The sequence below is a fragment of the Marmota flaviventris genome, chromosome 11, assembly GCF_047511675.1.
Source record: "Marmota flaviventris isolate mMarFla1 chromosome 11, mMarFla1.hap1, whole genome shotgun sequence".
In the NCBI taxonomy this organism is placed as follows: Eukaryota; Metazoa; Chordata; class Mammalia; order Rodentia; family Sciuridae; genus Marmota; species Marmota flaviventris.
The window spans coordinates 13,713,126-13,734,110 of NC_092508.1; positions in this window are offsets into that span (position 1 = coordinate 13,713,126).

Below are 20,985 nucleotides of genomic sequence, written 5' to 3' on the forward strand. Positions count from 1 at the left end.
CAAACTTGGATCTCCCCCAAGTGGCGGTTCCCTGGGGTTGGTGGAGTCCGTTCTGCTTCCTGTGCCGTATCTTCCTTTTTTTCTGAAGGCTCCTTTACTAATAAGGCCCGAGGGCTCCCATCATCCTTTTTCTTTCTAACAAAACAAACTACTTACATGTTATTTATTTTATTTCATTTCTGAATCTTCCCACTTTCGGGGTGATTTTTCTGTTGTTCTCTGAGGTTTTTTGTTATTGTTTGTATAATGAAGCCCAGGCCGAGGACACTGTGGCGTCCCCCAGGCACTGCCTCTCAGCTCTGGAATTTTCCTTCAGCCCCAGCCAGCCACGCCCTCAGCTTCCTGTGGGCCCTGGCCCGGGAACTGCAGCTGGAGGACTGACGCCCTCAGGACAGCTTCCCTGAGCCTCCAGGCCTGGCCTCGCTGGGAACCATGAATACCCAGGTTCCCATGCTCCTCCCAGGCATACTCGGGTCCCCAGTCTTCTTGGAAAGTATTTCCTATCTTCATTTTCCAGGGCTTCATATTTAAATGGGTTATTTTTTAGGGAGGTCCAATCAGTATCTTCAGAAATCAAAACCTTTTAGGGGGAAAATTGGCAAAATATTTGCCTCATCTTCCCCTTATTTTTAATTTTTTTTCCTTTAAGTTCAAGATGCCATTACGGCGATGGACTGATGTGTGTGTCCCCTCCATGCCAAATTAATATGTTGAGGTCCTGCCCTCCCAGGTAATGACATAGAAGGTAGGGCGTTTGGGGTGTAATCAGGTGGTGAGGGTGGAATCCCAACATGGGATTTGTCCACCAGAGCTACCTCATTGCAGGTGAAGACACAGCAAGATGGAGGCCATGGGCAATCCAAAGAAAGTGCCCTTTCCAGGAACTGAATCTTGACTTTGAACCTGCCACCTCCAGAACTATGAGGAGTAAGTGTCCGTGGATGAAGCCACCCAGTCCATGCTAATCAGTTACAGCCATCCCAGCTGACTAAGCCACGAAAACTCAAAACTCATCAAGAATGGGGAATCCTTTGAATTCACTGTGTTGAAATTGAGCTCCACAAAAGCATGGATCTTCGTTTTGTTTACTGGTCTGTCCCCAGTGCTTAGCATTTAATAGGCACTCAATAAAAAGTTTACTAAAGGGAGAAAAGGGTTTATTACTTAAGTACCATTAATACAGACTAGGCAATATATGAGAGGCCCATTGATGTAGCTTGTTAAGGTATAAGCATTAAATGGCCTAATCTATACTAATTTCCTTGGCAAGAAATTAAAGTTTCTCTTCAACCTCAGTCACTCTGTGAATTTAGGTTATTTTAGGACCTATCCTGCTCTTTATTTTACTGAATTTCACATAACCAAGATGACTCAAAAAACAAACAAAAAGTACTCAAAAAGTAAGGATGCTAATGTCTAAACTGAACATTTAATTCTCTTTTTCTTATACCCCATAGTAGAAAATCATCTGAATATTTAAGATAAAGGATTTCGCCAAAGTTAAGATCAAGTTTGTGTGTAATAAAATATATTATTTGCTTAATGTCACTAATTCTTCCAAGTCATTTCTGGAAATTTTCCTGACAGTAAAGTCCTTCTGTTTCTTCAGTAAAACCAATGTTTAAGCAAAAAGGTTGTGCCTAACACCTTTATGTTTGTAAGAGTTTGTTGAAGGAATGAATTTAGTGATATTTTTTTACAGCGTCATAACACCACATTTTGAGGGCTAAGCTGGACCAAGAGCCAGTCACATTGGCCTGTGAATGCCAAGGAGCTACAGTCTGTACTGGAACATGTTATTGCCCCATGTTTACAAAGAAGAGCTAGAAAGTTCAGCACAGTTTACTTTATTTTGCAGAAAATGGGGTTGTGAGAAAGCTTCTGTTCTGTCTTCAGTCTCACAGAGGGAGGAGGATGTGGTTGAGGCAGAATTGATAAGAAAGTTCCCAGTTTGAGAACAGAGGATGGGGTGCTGTTGTATAGGGTGGAAAAGCTTTTTTTTTGGTCTGAAGAGGGACATTGATATCTGGGGCAGAACCTAAGAATCTGTGTTTTTAAATATACACCATAACGTAGATTTTTTTTTTTTTTTTGCAAAGATGACCAATCTTGCTCCTGCATCCATGGGACTTGCTAGATGTCATTGAAGCTCCTGTCACCAATAGTGAATTCTATCTCCATATCCTTGAATCTAGGCTGGTCCTGTGACTTGCTCTGACCGACAGAGTGTGACAGAAGTAACACCAGCTAGTTCTGAACCCAACTCAAGGAGTCTTGCTTTTTTCAACTTGTCCTCTTGCCTGTGAACAAGCCCAGTCTAGTCAGCCAGGTTATTGATACATGTGGCTCTGTCACCCTAGTTGACAGCCAGCCAACCAACGGACATATAAGTGAGACCATCCAAGTCTGCCTGAGAGCTGACTGCAGATCCACAAGGAAGCCCCGCCAAGATCAGCCCAGCTAAGCTGCTTCCAGCAGAACCAGAGTCAGCCCAGGATTTGTGAGCAATAATAGATAAATAATAAATGAATGTGTTACAAAGCTGAGTTTTTGCATGGCTAACTAATGCCCTTCTTAATGATTCCTGTAATCAGGCAATTTTAAGGCACATTATCCTAAGCGATATATACCATTTTATTGGAATAAACACTTAAGTGTGAATACCAACCTCCACAAATTCCTGATGTTTGCCTCTTCTACCCTATTAATTATTACAAATGACACTATAATTAGGAAAATCTTATTTTAATTGTTAATAGCATAAAAATTCACCAGAAGGCATCAAAAAATTGCCAATTCTAGAGAGGCATAGAGTTAGGTTATGGAAATAACCACTGGCCCTCAGGTACACAACTTATGGTCATCTAAAATGCCCTGTGTGTGAGTTTCCCCCTCCTCACAAGTGGAGGGCAGTATTGACATACAGAGAAAATAATGGCTCTTAGGTTTGTTATTTGTAGAGTAACAGGCTATGAACATGATTGATTTTCAAGTAGCATAATTTGGGAGCCTGGCAAGAGGTGCTGAATTCTTTGTTTGCTAGTGGTGGACACCTTCTGCACTCCTTCCAATCCCTTGCCTGGTAACAGCACTGCATTTTAGCATTAATGATTAATGCCTATGGCTGATGCTTCCAGATTAATGGCTTGATGACTGGACAGGAAATCCTGCGCAAGTCCGCAGGCAAGTTGCCTTTGCTAGTTATTAATCACCAGAAAGTGAACTGCACTGAGTCACAGCAGCAAATGAGAGGGAATAAAAGCTCAGTTATATTGATCATTTTTAATTTGCCTTTAGGCAAGGTAGAATGCATAAGGAAAGGTTTTATAAGAAAGCCATGTCTAGTAAGAACAGCAAGACAGGTTGCTTGAGCAATCTCACATTTCCTCCCTCAGAGGCTGATGGATGAGCTACAGAGGTAATCCTTACTACCTGACAACAACAAAGGACTACTTTTTAATTAGCACACTGATTAGAGGTTTCACAAGTATGTTTATTCTGCTTTTTATCAGCTAATAGGTTTCCTTATTGGAGAAAAGAAATCCTGGCATGGTCTTGCCTATTTAAATATTTTGTTTAAAATTTGTGACATTTTGAAATAAGAAAAAGAAAAAAGCACAATAAAAGTGATCCATTTTAAACAAATTTGCTTGATTTTAAAAATGCATATATTTTGTTTTGCACAAAATAGGATTAGAAGAAAGGGAGTTTGTATGCTTGGAGAAACCTCCCTTATGAGCCAGGTGATGAAATGAACAAACCATCTCTCAAATGCGAAAAGACTCAGGGAGTAATAAAGGAATCCTTCTTGTACTTGGCTTTTGTGTTAATTAAAGCCCTTTTGCATGAATATGGAAATTTTCTAACCAATGTGATCCTGCAATCTGTACACGTGGAAAAATGAGAATTCATATCCCATTTGAATCAAATGTATGATATGTCAAGATCATTGTATTGTCTCGAGCAACTAATAATAAAAAATAAAAATAAAAAAAAAGAAATTTCCTTTGATCTCATCTAAGAAGTAGACCAGGCTTGCTTTATTGCATCCATATTACAGATGAAGAAATTGAGGCTCAGCGACATCAACCTGCTAAGTACACACATTGCACAGGCTAGAACCGATTATCAAGCATATTTAAAACAACTAGTTAACTGCGCATTAAGGTAATGTATAGGCAGATACATTTATCTCCTTCCCCTCCTATGCCTTCACTACTTTTATTTCCAGGGAATCATGATAATAATAAGTACAAACTCATAACACAGAAATAAAGGGGCGGGGGAGGGGCAATCACCAGTACATTTAGGATTTAAATAGATTATTTACAAAATGGAAAGCAGATGAGGAAGTTGTGCAGGATCCATATAAACCTGTGGTCAAGCTCTGCCCTGAAGAACCCTGGGAAAGCTTGATCTTGGGAATTTAATGTACAACAGAGGGTCAGGCTGTGTTGTGGAGCTAAGTTTGGGACAGGATACAACTGAAGTCTACCGAGTAATGGCTAAACGAGCCTTCACCCCAGGAGTGAATGGCCGGTGGACAGGCATCTCCTCCAGTAAGGAGAGCTTTTCTCTTAAGAACTGACTAAAATTTTTAAGAAAAGGACAGCTTTTCTTGCAGGAAGTGGCATTCCCCCAAAAGGATCTTCCCATTCTAACAATAGAATTTCCAAAACATAAAAGATAGATTGCCACTATTTCACCCTGAATTAGACAATAAACAAGCCTCACCCCTTTTCACAGAGCTGCTTTTTCTAGAAACCCTTCTGGGAGATTTGATTTCTTAACTATGCACATTTATTTCTCAAAAAATATGAAGTTATTTTTCTAAGTCTGGAAATGAAAAACTAAAGTAACCTTCTTATTAAAATTTCTACCATCTTAGAACTCATTTCCTGCTCATGTTTATACTTTCATATTGATTATGAATCATAACATTTGTAATTTTTGTGGCTTAAAAATATCCCTAAAGTAATTTTTTAAGGATGTTCCTTGGTTAACAGATTGATCTTCATAACTTTGAATATTATAGCAAAAGAAAAAAATGAAAAAAAAAAAAACAGGTCATATGAGAATAACTAAATAAATCACTTGCATAAAGAGCAACAATAAGTAGTGATATAATTTACTTTCATAAAATATTCTATTATTATTGAATAAAATATTTGTATTATTTATTATATTGAGTAAAATAAGGAAGTTAAAAAACATGACATAAGCTCTTATTTTACAATTTTTATTTAAATATTATTCTTAAATATCTGTATATGCATTGAGGAAAGACTGAAAAGACATTGAACAAAATGGTAACAGTGGTTGAATGTAGGTGTTAAGATTATGGATATTTTTCTTTTTTTTATTTGTTTTTACCAATGTCTTCTAAACATTTAAGGAATTTCACAGTTATTTTTTTCTTCGAATAATTTTTTCTTGCTTTTTCACTGAACATAGTATAACAGTAAAAGTTATTTTGTTTACAGTAAGTGGTTTCATCAAAAACATTTTTCCTAATGTATACATTCAGTCTTTTTGAAGTATAGAGTCAAATACTATTATATTGCTATATCATAATCTAAGTATTTCTGTATTGTTGGATATTTTTTGGAATTAGAAATGATAATAAAATAAAAATCTTGATTCAAAGGTTTGTCTCATTTCTGAGGTTTTGAGAATACTTTCCTGGAAGTAGGATTTCTAGACATAGAAAAATGAGTTTTGTTAAGGTTCACGGTATATGTCCCATATTTCCACCTGTAAATCTCTCTCCATCTCATTTCTTCATTCAACTGTTTAATATTTTTGTCATAATTATAAGGTAAGATTATAAATCTAATTTTATACCTATATATTTAGCCAATCTTCCCAACAATGTTGTTGAAAACATTCCTTGTATGAGGTTCAATATCCAAGTAGACTTCCATAGTTGGTTATAAGCCTACTTGTTCTTTACTGGTGATTTTTGACATTGCTTTTTTTGTGCAAAAAAAAAATACACTTTTGTTCATGAACATTTTAAAATGAGTTTAAATATCTAATAAAATCAATTTTTTCCTAAATTTTTCCCAAAATTTTTTATGCAGGTACTACTGTGTTTTTTGCTCTTGCATAGCAAATTACCACAGATACAGTGATTTGAAATAACACCAATTTATCAACTCACAGTTTCTGTGGGTCAGTGAATTCACAAGGCTGAAAGGGTCTCAAGGTGTCAGTAGGACTATGATTCTCCTCTGAGGCTTGCAGTCCTCTTCCAACCTCACTAGTTTGACAGAATTCATTTTCTTGCAGCTGTCAAGTGGGGACCATTCTCAGCTCTCAGAGGCCACCAGCATTTCCTTGCCACATGTCCCCATGGGCAGCTTTTAACAGGGCTGATTACTGCCTTCCAGGCCAACAGTAACACATATGTCATTCCCTATTTTCTTTCAAAGCTTCCTCTGATTAGGTCAGCCCACCCAGGATAATCTCCCTTTTACTTAATTCAAAAACAACTTATTAGTTACATAAACATGAGAATGATATCCATCAAATTCTCAGGATATTTATCTACATTGAAGGGGAGATGAAGATGTGTATACTAGGTGGTGACCAATTTGGGGTCCATCTTCAAATCCTGCCTACCACACTGTGAAGGTTAATTCTGCGTCAACTTGACTGAGCTATATACTGTGCACTTGGCTAAAAGTCTGAGTAGAATAAAAAAAAAAGTTGAGGAAGGGAGATCCTCTGCTGCTCTGCCAGCCTTTGGACTCAAAATAGACCTGCTTGTTGACTTTTAAGCTAGAGCAACACCATTAGCTCTTCTGGGTCTCCAGCTTGCCAACTTTGATTTTGGGACCTGCCAAGGTCCCGTAATTATATGTCTATATAGATAGATGGAGAGAGAGAGAGAGAGAGAGAGAGAGAGAGAGAGAGAGAGAGACCAAAAGTGATTCTATAGGAACCAAGTTTTAAGGATCAATTTTTGAAAATTACTTCCAGGGTTTCTGGAATTGCTTTAAATTAGATTTAAAAACTCTAACAGCTCTATTTCCATTAGTAAAGAAAGCACTGATAGTTCATGATGTGACCTGGTAAAAGGTACATACAAAATATCACCATTATTACCTATAAACTTTCTTTGTGCACATGAAGAAGACTCATACCTCCTGTGGCCATGAGGATGAAATTGCTTACAATCTCCTCCTGTGACTGGATGAACTGCAACACAAGCTGCACCCCCTGCCTCACAAAGTGTCTACTGTGAAGTGAGGGCATTGAATCAGAAGGAAGGGGATCCTGAAAACTGGGGTAGGGGGGAAGTGTGGGAAGAGTCTGATGAAGTTGGGGACTTGACCCCTGAAATTTGCATGAATCTTCTTTGCCAGGGGAGGCAGTCTCTCAACCCTGTCTGCATGGCCTGAGAAAACCGTGATGGCCTCTTTGAGGCACCTGCCACACATACCATGCTGATTTCTTCCAGAGACCTGTTCCACACCTCTTTTGTGTCTAGTCCTATAACTAGACCCAAGTCCCAGTGTGTCCCTAAAGATGAGATACAAAGTATGACCTAAAAGAACTATTTGAGTTTTCTCATTTACTTAGCAGAAACCTGGGGAATATATATGGGAATGGATTTCAAGAGCGTGGGATGATGGTGGAAGGACAGTGACACTGGATTATATCAAATCATTGACATGGGCTCACTGAGCAGAGATTCTGCACTTATTATTGTTAACTCAGGGAGTTATAAAGGGCCCTCACTGTCTGGTAGGTTGGTTGGCTGAAACCTGAGTATAAATGAGGCCTATAGTTTGCAAGTTAGAAATACTGTGACTGCCTTCTTTTAAATGTAGAAGAAGAGACTCACAGGGTTAAAGACATTTTAATGTTAGAATGGGTTTATCATTTAAGGCCCACTCACCCAAACAAGGGGTGTTCAGAAAATTAACTTTTGCCACAATGACAAGGACTTAACTTGTAGCTGGGCATGATGGCACACAACTGTAATCCCAGTGACTTGGGAGGCTGAGGCAGGAGAATTGCAAGTTTGAGGTCAGCCTCAGCAAATTAGCAAGACGCTGAGCAACTTAGTGAGACCCTGTCTCAAAAAAAATTAAAAAGGGCTCAGGATGTGGCTCAGTGGTAAAGCACCCTTGGTTTCAATCCCCAGTATCACCCCCCAAAAAAGTTAACTTGTGAGGGGATCCCCGGCATCCTTAAAGAATCTAAATGCTCTTCTTTGTAGGCTAGACATTAGAGTGGGACTGCAGTTACTGAACTTGGGGACCCTAAGTGCAATGGATTAGATTGCAATCGGATTCCAGAGAGCAGGAGTCAAGTGGTGATGTTCAGATGCCAAAGACAAAGTGGGCATGGTCACCTTACTCTATAATGCAGAGGCAAAGCACCAGTTAGAATGTTCAGACTTATGCAGACCCATAGTGTTGGCTAGTTGATCATGGTGTTCTGGAAGTGAAGTAGATGGGAAACCCTCTACATCTTACTAGAACTGTATAGGTAGGAAAGTTATAGTAAATTAATAAGAATCGAACTTGAACAACAGCAACAACAAAAAGCTTGGAATCTTGCCCTTCAATCAACTCCTGGACTGAAGCCAGTTTACAGAATCCCTGAAAGAAGGGGAGGCCAAGTCTCCTCAAGAAAAGACCCTGATATACTGCCAAAGTTTTGTATTGTTAGTCTTACTCCCTGACTTCCCCCAAAGAAACTTCTGACCTTTTCCAGAACAACTGCGCCACTGGGGAAAAGGAAATAATCAGTCTTAGGACTATTAGACACTGGCCCTGAACTGATTCCAGAGAACCCCAAATGCCAATGTGGTCCACCAGTTGGAATAGGGGCTTATGAAAGTCAGGTGATCACTGGAGCTTTATCTCAGGTCCACCCCACAGTGGATCCAAGCAGTCTCCAAACCCATCCAGTGGTTACTTCCTCAGCTCCAGAAGGCATACTTCAAACAGACATACTTAGCTGCTGGCATAACCCCTAAATTGGTTCTCTGGTCTGTGGAGTGAGGGCTATTATGGTAAGAAAGGCCCACTGGAAGCCACTAGAAGTGTTTCTACCTAGGGAAATAATAAACTGAAAGCAAAACCACATGTCTGGAGGGATTGCAGAGATAATGAGGACTTGAAGAATGCCGGAATGGTGAGTCTCACCACACCCACATTCAACTCTATTTGGCCCATGGAGAAGACAAATGGACCTTGGAGAATGACAGTGGGTTATCATAATGGACTCAGGTGGTGACTCCACTTCCAGCTCTTGTACAAGAAGTGGTTTCATTACCTAAATAAGTGAACATATCCCTTGGTACCTGGTATGCAGCTCTTCGTGGGGCAAATCCCCTTTCCTCCTTTCCTGAGCACAAGTCCCATGACTATCACTTTGCTTTCAGCCGTCACAGAGAGCAATACACCTTCACCATCCCACCTCAAGCCTATATCACATCAGCCCTGTCATAATTCAGTTTGCATGTTTTTTTTATCACATTTCCTTCCACAAGATAATACACTGGACTATTACACTGAGGAAATTACAGTCATTGAACTTTGTGAATAAGAGCAGCAACTACTCTTAAACTTACTGGAAAAATATTGGCACATCAGAGAATTGGAAATAAATCCAACAGAAAATCAGGAGCCTTCTACCTCAGTGAAGGCCCCTAAGATATCCCTCCTGAGGTGACCGAAAAGTTTTTGAATCTGCCCTCTCTTATATTAAGAAGAAAAACTTAGTGCCCAGTGGGTCTCTCTGGATTTTGGAAGAAATACATTTCTCCTTGGGGTCAGTTACTCTGTCCTATTTACTTAATGCCCTGCAAACCTTCTAGTTGAAGCCCAGAAGAGAAGATTCTGCAGCAGATCCAGGCTGCCATGCGGGCTGCTCTGTCTGTTGGTACAGGAGATCCAAAGGTGCTTGATGTGTCAGTCACAGACAGGAATGCTGTTTGGAAGCCTTTGGAAGGCTTCTGTAGGTAACAGTGGCCCTTAGGATTTGAAATCAAAGCCCTGCAAATCTCTGTGGGTAACTCCTGCCCTTTTGAGAAATTGCTCTTGATCTGCTTTGAGGCCTTATTAGAGGCTGAGTGCTTGACCATGGGCCACGGAGTTATGCTACCTAGCTTCCCGTCATGAACTGGATGTAATCTGACCCACCAAGCCCAGAGCTTGCACAATAGCATTCCGTCATTCGATGATACATAAGTGCCTGAGCCTCAGCAGGCTCTGAAGGTGCAAGTAAGCTACATGATAAAGTGACTCAAGGCCCATAGCCCCACTCCAGCAACATCATCTTCTCTCCCCCATCCTGCACCTATGGCTTCATGGAGTGTTCCCTATCGTCAGCTACAGAGGAAGAGAACACTCAGGCCTGGTTTTTCAGATGTTTCTGCCTGATTTCGAGACACCACCCCAAAGTGGACAGTTGCAACACTATAACCCCTTTCCGGAACATCCCCAAAAAGCAGCAAGAATGGGAAATTCTCCCAGTGCAGAACTTTGAGACATGCACGTGGTTTTTCACTGAGCTTGGAAGGAGAACTAGGCAGATGTGATTATGAACTGTGGCTATTGGTTTGAACATAATTGGAAAAATGGTGATAAGGAAATTTGGGGAAGAAGTACCAGATAAATCTCCCTGGATGTATTTTAAAAGGGACCATTTTTGTGTCCCATGTAAATTCTTACCAAAGGTGACTTCAGCAGAGGAGTGTTTGTGTAGGTACCTGTCAGTCTCTTTTCCCAGCCACCCTTGGTATCATCAAGTGGACTCATGAAAGAAGTGGTCATAGAGGCAGAGATGGAGGATATTCATGGCATCAGTAACATGAACTTCCTCTCGTCAAAACTGGCCTTGCTATTGCCACTGCTGAGAGTCCACCTTACCACAAGTAGAGGCCAACACTGAGAGCCCAACATGGTACCATTACCCAGGGTGATTGACCAGATACCTGGTGGAAGGTCAATTACACTGGACAACTTCCATCATTGGAGCGACAGTTTTATTCTTACTGGAGCAGACATTTGCTGTGGGTATATATTTGTTTTCCAACACATAATGCTTTTGCCAAAACCAACATCTGTGAACTTATAGAATGCCTTGTCCTGATATTTGAAATAGGATTGCTTCTAATGAAAGAACTTACTTTTTAGGGAATGAAATATGACAATTAAGTTCATTAAATTCACTGTTTTTACCATGATTGCTACCATCCTGAGTTACTGAGTGAATGGAATGGCAGAATGGTCATGTGAAAATAATATAATACCAACTAGATGGCAATACCTTGAAGAGTTGGGCAAGATTCTCTATAAGTTTATATGAGTTCAGAATCTATGTCCAAAATATGTTGCTATTTCTCCAGTAGCCTGAATCCACAGATCCTTGAAAGGGTGGCCCACTAGCAAAATTTTTATGTCCTGTTCCTGCTTCCTGTCCCTGTTCAAACCATATCTGTGTGGTCTTTTGGCCTAGAGGTTCTGGTTTCAGAGGGAGAATACTTATACACAAAGGATTCCATTGAACTGTAAATGAAGACTTTTGCCCAGTTCCTTGTGCTTTTGACTCAACAAACAAAGAAGGAAGTTATTGTACTGGCTGAAGTGACTGGTCTTGACTTCCGTGGAAGAAATTAGACTACTTCTCCATGGCAGAGGAAGAATATGACTGAAATACATGAGCTCCCCTAGGAAGTCTCTTAGTATTTCCAAATCCCATGATGAAGGTGAGTGGAAATGATAACTATCCAATCCAGGCAGGATTAATGGCCCTGGCCCCTCAGGAATGTGAATCACTTAACCAGGTAAAGAACCGTGACCAGCTGAGGTGGCAGCTGAGGCAAAGCGCATATAGACTGAGTAGGGGTAGAGGTAGCAGAAGATAGTTATAAACACCAGCTACAGACAAGAAGATTGAGATTGTTAAGAATATTTCCTCCTTATTTTTTTAAAAATATATTTATACAAGTGCATGTATAGTGAGCACATGCCTTTGTTTCCTTCCCTGTCTTATTCCCTTAAATTGGAACATAAGATGTGCAAGCACGTGTCCCTTATCATGTAGCATCAGACTTCATATTATAGTATGCATGTATTGTTAATTTTACTTCATATTTATCCCATATTTAAGTTTTGGTATATCAAGGAGAGAAGTAGACATTCCTCAAGAATTTTACATCCTTTAATGGAGAAAGGTTTAGTATATTTGTTTGTTTTTGTACTAGAGATTAAATCCAGGGGTGCTTAACCATCAAGCCACATCCCTTTTTAAAAATTTTTAGACAAGGTCTCACTAGGTTGCGTAGGGCCTCACTAAGATGCTGAGGCTGGCTTTGAACTTGCGATCCTCCTGCCTCAGTCTCCCAAGCTTCTGGGATTAGAGATGTGCACCACCACGTCTGACTATGGTTAGTATATTTTTGATTACATGCAGGATGGCTATATCATATTAAGGAGAATTATGACCTTGTTATTGTCTTTATTTGAAGATTAAGGGTAGAATAAGGAGATGCATATGTGTGCCAAGTTGACAGAGAGTGGACTTGGGACGGTTAATTTTATGTGTCAACTTGACTGGGTCATGGAGTACACACATATTGGGTCAAATGTTATTCTGGATGTGTCTGTGGGAGTAGTTCTAGGGGAAATTAACATTTGAAACCACAGAATGGGTAAATCAGATTTCCCTCCCTATTATGCATGGGCCTCAATCACTGAGTTTGATGGCCTGAAGAAAATAAGAAAGCTGAGAAAGGAAATTAATTGCTGTTTCCTGACCTCTTTAAAGCTTGGAGTTGGGAATATTATTGCATTTGAACTAGAAGTGAAATATTAGCTCTTCTTGGGTCTCCAGCCTGCTGACTTTTGGACTGCATTACACCATAGGCTCCCCTGGTTCTCAGGCCTCTGGATTCAGACTGTAGCTGCACCATCAACTCTTCCAGGCCTCCAGATTGCCAATAGCAGATCTTGAGCCTCCATGATCATATGATCAAATATTTATAATAAATCTCTTCTTAGAGAGATAGATAGATAGATACATACATACATACATAGGTGGATAAAAAGATATAGGTATATTTATCTATCCCTATCAAGAGCGGACTCTGATTGATATACATAATTACCTTTAAAATTTTCCAAATAAACTTCAAAAGGTTTGATCCAGAACAAAATTCCATCAAAATTTTTCTTATCTGTAAATGATGAAAACATATTATTGAATTATATCATGTGTTCAGAAAATATACAAGTATATGTTTGAATTTTCACAAAATTCTTACATCTCTGCCTGAGAGTCAAATCAAGAACCCTTTCTAACCCTTTCCAGTCTTTACCTGCCAAAAGTAACTAACGCCATAGACTGATATTGCCTGATTTTGAATTCTATGTAAAAGGAGTCATACAATTTGCTTTTTAAATCTAGCCTACTTTGTACAGCATTATGTTTGTGGAACTTATCAATGTTGTAACTTGTAGTTGTTCATTCTCATTGCTGTTATAGTCCTCACAAAATTTTACTTCTACATTCTGATGGATTATTTCCATTTTTTTAACTATAAAGAATTCCCCTACCATGGTCCTTCTTGAGCATGTGCTTCGGGGACCATGTATCTATGGGTATTTTCATTAGAATATTTTTAAACTCTATACTTCGGTGAGAATTAAACACCTACTAACTTTGACTCAAGAACATGATAGATCTCCCCATGTATCCAAATTAAATGCCCTTACAATAATGCTTCTTCTGCACTCATCCAGTATGATGCCCATTGGCCCCAGAGATAGAAAAGAAATAGCAGGAAAGAAATTCTGACTTTTCTTTCACCCACCAGTGTTGTGCCATCTTGCCTAACATTGTTTTGGCTATTTTGCTTACATTCTGGTTCTAAGAGTAAATATGATGCCTTTGGTTTTGTTCACCTTCCACAGTGTTCATTGAGCTCAGTCATCAACGTTTACAATACACCATTTTACTTTGATTCTTGGTTATCTCTGGCTCATTCAACTTTATGTACATGACCTTTTAAAGGTATACTCACTGGAAGGCCCCCTGGAGGACCATTTGAATTGTTTTAGAGACTTCCTCTACTGCCTCATGCACCTACAGGAAAGCTCTTCCCTCTTGAATCCTACTCCTATTTACAATCTTTTCTTCACATTTAAAGAAAAAATCTGTAACAATAAATCTTGGATATTTGTCTTACTATGTCTAAAACTTCTTCAAAATAAATGGTCATCAAGGCATGGCGTGAATTAACCAGATGTCTTTGTCTTAGACAAGCAAAGCTTCTAGATGATGGTAGAGTGCTGAAGTCTCCCATCACTATCACATCTTACTTCTGAGCTGAGCTGGTTTTATGAATCTTGATTAGAAAAGCATCTAGCAAACTGTCTGCCAATGGACATGACCATGTGTGTGTGAATTGGGGGATGAGTCCATTCAGCACTGTCCAGGTAGGTTGCCTACTTTGTCACCTGATCAGGACTGCAACCCTTGTGCTCGCCTCTAATCTCTGTGCTCCTTTCCCAGTGAAGCAGGAGTTCCCAAGACTCTAAAGGCCATGAGGAATGCTAGCTCTTGGTGTACCTAATTCCTAGGTACACCAAGTCACAGTCCTTGCTCACTCTTTGGCCCCATCTGTTCCATTAAGCTTCCCACATTTGGACAATTCCAGGTGAGAGGCAGACAACACTCTTAGAACATGTACGAAGCTTTTAAACTAACTCCCTTACCACACTTAACTCCCACATCTGCACCAGTGCAACCTGTCCACTCTGCAGCTTGGCCAAAATCCTCTCTCTGGGAAACAGTTGAAAACTTCCTCTCAGCTAAAATGGCCAAACTCTAGGGACAATTCCCTTGGAAATCCAGGATCATTTTGGTTGGGTGGGATCACAGTGGGAATGGAGGAAGTAAGCACCTGCCATTACACAAGGCTAGTGGTCCCTAATTGCCTATCTCTCTGTCCCCCTCTCTCCTTTCCTTCCCAGAAGCCACACCTCCTTCCCTGTTTGCTGAGGGCAACAGCCACATCTGTAGCTATTTAGTTAGTTCTGGGAGAGCAGCCTGGCCTTGAATTTTTATGGCTATATTAAATATTGAATGGTATGTAACAATTTATTTATCCTCAGCTTTGATCCTAAGTCAGCTATTTAAAAATAATACAAAAGTTCTCCGCTGACAAAAGGAAACTTTGAATGCAATACTTTCAGATAGTTATAAGCATTGTGCAGAAAATTAAATAGGGCAACGTGATTGCCAGTGATGGGGAACCACTTTTGATATGAAGGTCGAGGGCAATCTCTTTGAGGAGGTGATGTCTGGGCATCCACCAGAGTGGATTACCAAGCCCCTTGGAAATCTGGAAAACCAGCATTTCAGGCAAAGCAAACAACAGTATATGCAAAGACTTTGAGGTAGAAGTGAACTTAACAATTTTGAGGAACAGAAATAAATTCAATGTTCCTGGGGATGGACAAACTTACGTACCCCACCCTCAGTCTTCTACCTAGAAGATAGCATTCATTTATCAATGAAAATACACTGTAGAGCCTCTTCTCACAAAAAAAGAGAGGGGATAGGAGATAGTCAGGGAAGTTATTCTTAGAAAGGATAATCTAGAGACAAGCTTGAGATAAATACATAATTAAAACTTGGACCCTTAGACAACATTTTTTGTGTACTTTTGTGACATATATATATATATATATATGTATGTATATGTCAGTGTATACCATATATTTATATAACTCGAGACACTGGGTTAATTAGCCTCTGGTGTCTGCACATCTTTAAAATGAAGTAACTAATTGAATACTTCATAAAGGTCCCTGGTACCCAGGAGGCAGCAGTCTACAACTCTGAGCAACATAATCAAGAAGTCTTTGAACAAATGGATAAACCAGACAAAGAAAAATGTTTCTTGGTTTGCATATTATGAACAACAAAGCAAAATAAGCTTGTGAGCATCTTACAGGAAGGGAAAAGATAATGTGTCTAGGAGTAAAACAGTGGTAAAATGGAAATTATTTTATGATTTTTATACTTAGCTAGGATTACAAAATGCCACTGTTATTTCTTTTACAAAAGTAAAATTTCCATTTTCAAAAAATAAAAGATTTTTAAGAAGCTACTCAAACATTATCTCCTCAGTGTAAGACTATAGCCAAGATTCCCTGCTTCAGCCACCGCCATCCCTCTGCTGTTCTGAGGGTCTGGAGTCCTAGCCCAGCTTGCTTATCTTCCGGGAGCTGCACTTTTGAAGGTCAAAGCTGAAGTAGGCATTCAAGGGATGAAAAGTACCCAAGGGCAGTGGAGGCCCTCCAGCTTTGGTTACTGCCAGCTTGAAGCAGTAGGTGGAGAATCTGTGTCTAGCAAGTTCTCTCCTGAATTTGTTTCTGCTTCACACAGAAATTCTTTCTCCATAGGAGTTCATGATAAATTCATGGTGGTGGGGAGATGCAAGGCTAAGTTATTTCCCTGCCCTCTTCCTACACTCCCAGACACTCACTGACCAAAACAGAGAAAAATAAAAGCCCTCCTCTTTCCTTTTTCAGTCCAAACCCAAGTCTATATGCATGTTAACTCACCCAAATAGACTTCCGTCCTAATCTCTGGCTTTCCTGCTCTTCATAGAGCCAGGTCTTTGAAAACACTAACAAATACTCAGTGGTACTCTCTACTACAATTCTAAGACGGTCCCCAATGTCCTTCCCATGATGTCAGTCTATACCACTTGCATAATTCCAAGACTGTGAATAAAATGTTCTATGGCACAAGTGACCTTAAGGTAGGGAGATTTTCTGGGTGGTCCTGACTTAATATTATGAGCCCTTTGCTTTAGCCTTTGAGATCCTAAGCAGAAAACCAAGCTACTTTATGCCTAGACTTTTGACCTCTAGAAATATGAACTAAGAAAAGTGCATTAGTTTAAGCCACAACGTTTGCTGTAATTTATTACACATTACACACCAACAGAAAACTAAAATATAGGTAATTGTTCTATGGTAAAATGAAGCCAAGTTTTTGAAACAGAAATGGATACCATCTGTTTCAGAATCCTAATCTCTGTTCCGACAAAGGATGGGCCACTCCAGTGCTCTCCCAAGAATCCAGAGCATCACACAAATGTGTGATCCCAGGATGAGTTCTGGGATAGCCAGCATGGACCCAAACCAAAAATTACTAAAAGTATGTTATTTAAATGTTTATATTTTCTCCAAATCGCTTTTTCCATCACTCTCTGATTTATGGTAAGTCAGTCTCTCCCCCCATTAGATATTTCTTTCACTTATTAAATATTTTCTTTTCCTTTAAAAAAAATATTTTCTTAAGCATAAGAATATAGCCTGTGTTTCTTCTGTGTGGGCCTAACATGAGTGCATAGAATTAACAGAGGATGGTACAAGAGAGAAAAAGAGGAAAGATAAGAGAAAAAGAGAAAGAAATAAAGAAAGAAGGGAGAGCCGGCTACTGTCTGGGAGCTTAGCTGGAACTGTTGACCCCAATCCTGAGCGTCTCCTCCTTGTAGCAGAAATGGTCCACCCTCCTGAGGTCTGAGACTAGAAAGCCAACAACGTCATTCCGCCTACATTCTAGAGTTGGAGTTCATCATAAGAATAACCCAGATTAAGAGGAGAGGAAATCAGCTCTCCCACTTGATGTGAAAAGAGGTGAGCATGCACAAGTTGGGAAGGATTGTCATGAGCCATTTTTGAAGACTCAGTACCACAGGAAGGGAGATATACACATCACTACACCCCCATTCTACCCTTGGTCCCCAACACAGATGCCAGGGGATCCTCCTAAAAATCAGATCAAATCATGTCAATTCCCCACTCAAGACCTTATATGATCCACAAGAGGCATGCAACCTGCTCCAACCCCAGAGCCTCTTCCTACTCAAGCTCTTCTCCTACTTCTCGGGCTCATTGTGTTCCATACCTACTGGGTCTCCTGGCTGTTTCTCAGATTCCTCAAGTGCACTCTTAGCTCAGAAACTTTGCCTTTGCTCTTCGTCTATCTGGAAATTTCTCTCCAGTCGTGCACAAGTTTCCTTTCACCTCTTACATCAAATGTCATAGAAGTTGTCCTGACCATCTTATGCAAAAGAGCAACCCCATCATCTCACTGCTGTGAGATAAATTGTGTCCCTCTGAAATTCTTATGCCTAAGTTCAAACCCCCAAACCCCCAGTGTGTCTATATTTGGAGTAAGGAAACCATTAAGATTAAATGAGGTCCTCAGAGTGAGGTCTTAATCTGATAGGATTAATATCCTTATTAAAAAGAGACAATCTCTCTAATACCTAGGTTATCCATTAAAAAATTGCTGAAAGATTTGAATAAATGAGAAAACAGGGATATTCTGTGCATTTTTAAATAAAAGTGGAAATAGTGTTTCTCCTTCACCAGCTGAAAGCATAACATCTCTCCTCTTTCCTAGCAAAAACAACAGATGTTTCCAAAAGGTGGAGCAAATGAAATGCTGCAGGAATAATACCTTATTTAAACCCTATGAGAACAGACTGGAACTAAAAGTGTGTGGTGATGGTAGATGTTTCTGGAAAATACACAGCCTAGGGTCTCTAATATGGTGAACCTGTTCGTATCCTTGCATTCAACTACCTCTCAGAAGCCTGTTAGTGCAGCACAACTTAGGTAGTACTGTCCTCTGGGGAAAAGTAGTTCAGTTCTCATAACAAACCCATGATGTGTGTTTTGAATCTGTGGCAACACTAAAGGTATATCTCAGAGCATCTTTTAAGAGCTCTGGGGATTTCTTTCCAGAGCTGGCTTGCTGATGGTGCCCATGGAGACATTGCATCATGAATCTGTGCCAGAATATTTGCTTCCAGATCATTAACTCTTTATAGGAATCTTCATGACCTCTTTAACACCAAAAGATAACTCCACAGCATTTCTGGCAGAGTTGAACTGTGAAGTGCCTGTTCCCTGGACTGAGTATAACCCATATTCTTTAAAGGAAGACTACTCAATCTGTCTGGCCAATGGCTAAATAAAGCCACTAATGCCACAGTCCTGGTACCTTGACCAGAAAACTGGCGTTAAATAAATTGTTTAAGGTTGGGTCACAAAGTGAGTTAGAACAAGAGTCAAGAAGAGAGATTCAAGCAATGGTCTGCTTCTTCATGTCAATTTCAATAATTTCATAGCAAGAACACGAAAACTACATATAAGAGGCCGCATTATGGAACATATTTCCAAACCAAACCAGAATGTCCAGCACTATTTCCCATTATCAAGCTATTTCTTTCCAAGACCCCTGCTCCATGGACCCCTGGGAGACACCAGAAAGCTATAAGAAGTAGATCCACCAAAACAATTTGTCATTCATTCAGTATTGATTTCCTAGGGTGCTTAACAAGTCACCATAAACTTGGTGGCTCCAAACAACAGAAATTTGTTCTATCACAGTTCTGGAGGCCAGATGTCTAAAATCAAGGCACCAGAAAGGTTATTTCCCTCTGAAGGCACTGAGGGAGAACTCATTGGAAGTCCTTGGTGTTCCTTGGCTTATGGATGAATCACTCCAATATCAGCCTCTGTCTTCACATGGCTTTGCTCTGTGTCTCCCTATGTCTTCTTCTCTGTCCTTTATAATAATACCATCATCGACTTTAAAAGCCCACTCGGATCCAGGATGATCTCATTGGAGATGCTTGTCTTCATTACATCTGCAAAGGCCTCTTATTCCAAAGAATATATTCTGAGGCTCCATGGATTAAGGCTTGACCATTTTTTGGAAGATGCTATTCACCCACTACACACTCTTCACCCAAGTTTTCTGCAGAATCCAGTCTTAGAGCCACAAATAATTATTTGGTTTGAAAGCCCTGAAGGGATGCATGGCATTGATCCCCTTCTAATACATAATGTGCCCTCTTCTCTCAAAAGCCCTATTTATCCTTACTTCAAAGCTCTTTTCAACCTATATCTTACCAAACACAAATCAATAATCCCTATAGATTCCATCTTTTCCTTCCCCCAAACCTACTTGTTCCTCAGACATTTTAATTTCCATGAAGTCATATCTAGTTACAGAGTGTGTTGAAAATAATATGGGCTTTAGATTCTGGCCCTGTAACTTATAGATGTTGTGTCATCTTGGATGAGGTAACCAACCCCTCAGAGGTTCTCTCTCCCCATCTGTAAAGTAAGAGTAGCCATAGAATTAATGCCACTGTATATAAACCCCAGTTCAGTGTCTTGCTCATAGACAGCAAGGGCTCTGCCAGTCCTGGCCAGTACTATTGTTCTTCCAGGGGACACAAGTTCTCTCTGTGTTATTATTGTCTAATCTAGGTATAGCACAGCCAGGCCCTGTGGGCATTGCTCTGAGACCAGAGGAGAGACTTCACTGCCCTTAGAGAAACACAAAGGGAGTTTTCATGTGTCCTGAAATTCTTACAGGAAGAAAGTTTAGGAATGTCTTTGAGTCAAAATACACTGATCAGGGCTCTCTCTGTGTCTAGGAAAGCAAGCACATTCTCCATTACTAATGATAGGAATTTATCCCAATTTAACACCTCTTCCAGAAAGAAATCACCTTTCAATAAAGTTCTCTCTTCTTACAATCTGTTTTCTGTAACAACTTCCTAGCTATTCTTAAAAACTAAATAAGCTCATCTCATTCTAATTTTCCATGTGATGACTGAATTTCAATCATCTAGTCACTTTTTAGTAATCATCTGTTACTTTAAGTTGCAGCATTTTGATTTGGCCAACAAATTCTACAGGTCAAATCCAGCCATAGCAAATTCCCTATTGGTGCTGTCAAATGAAAAATGACTCTCTTTGAGTTTCTCTGGCACCATTTTGACCAACAGTCAAAATGATGCCCCAGATGCATTGCAGGGCTTCTCTAGAGCCTCTGAGCCATCAAAAGAATTGATAATGATCAGACTTGTTTGGATGATAAATATATTTCCTTTTCTACTAATTTCATGGGAATGGC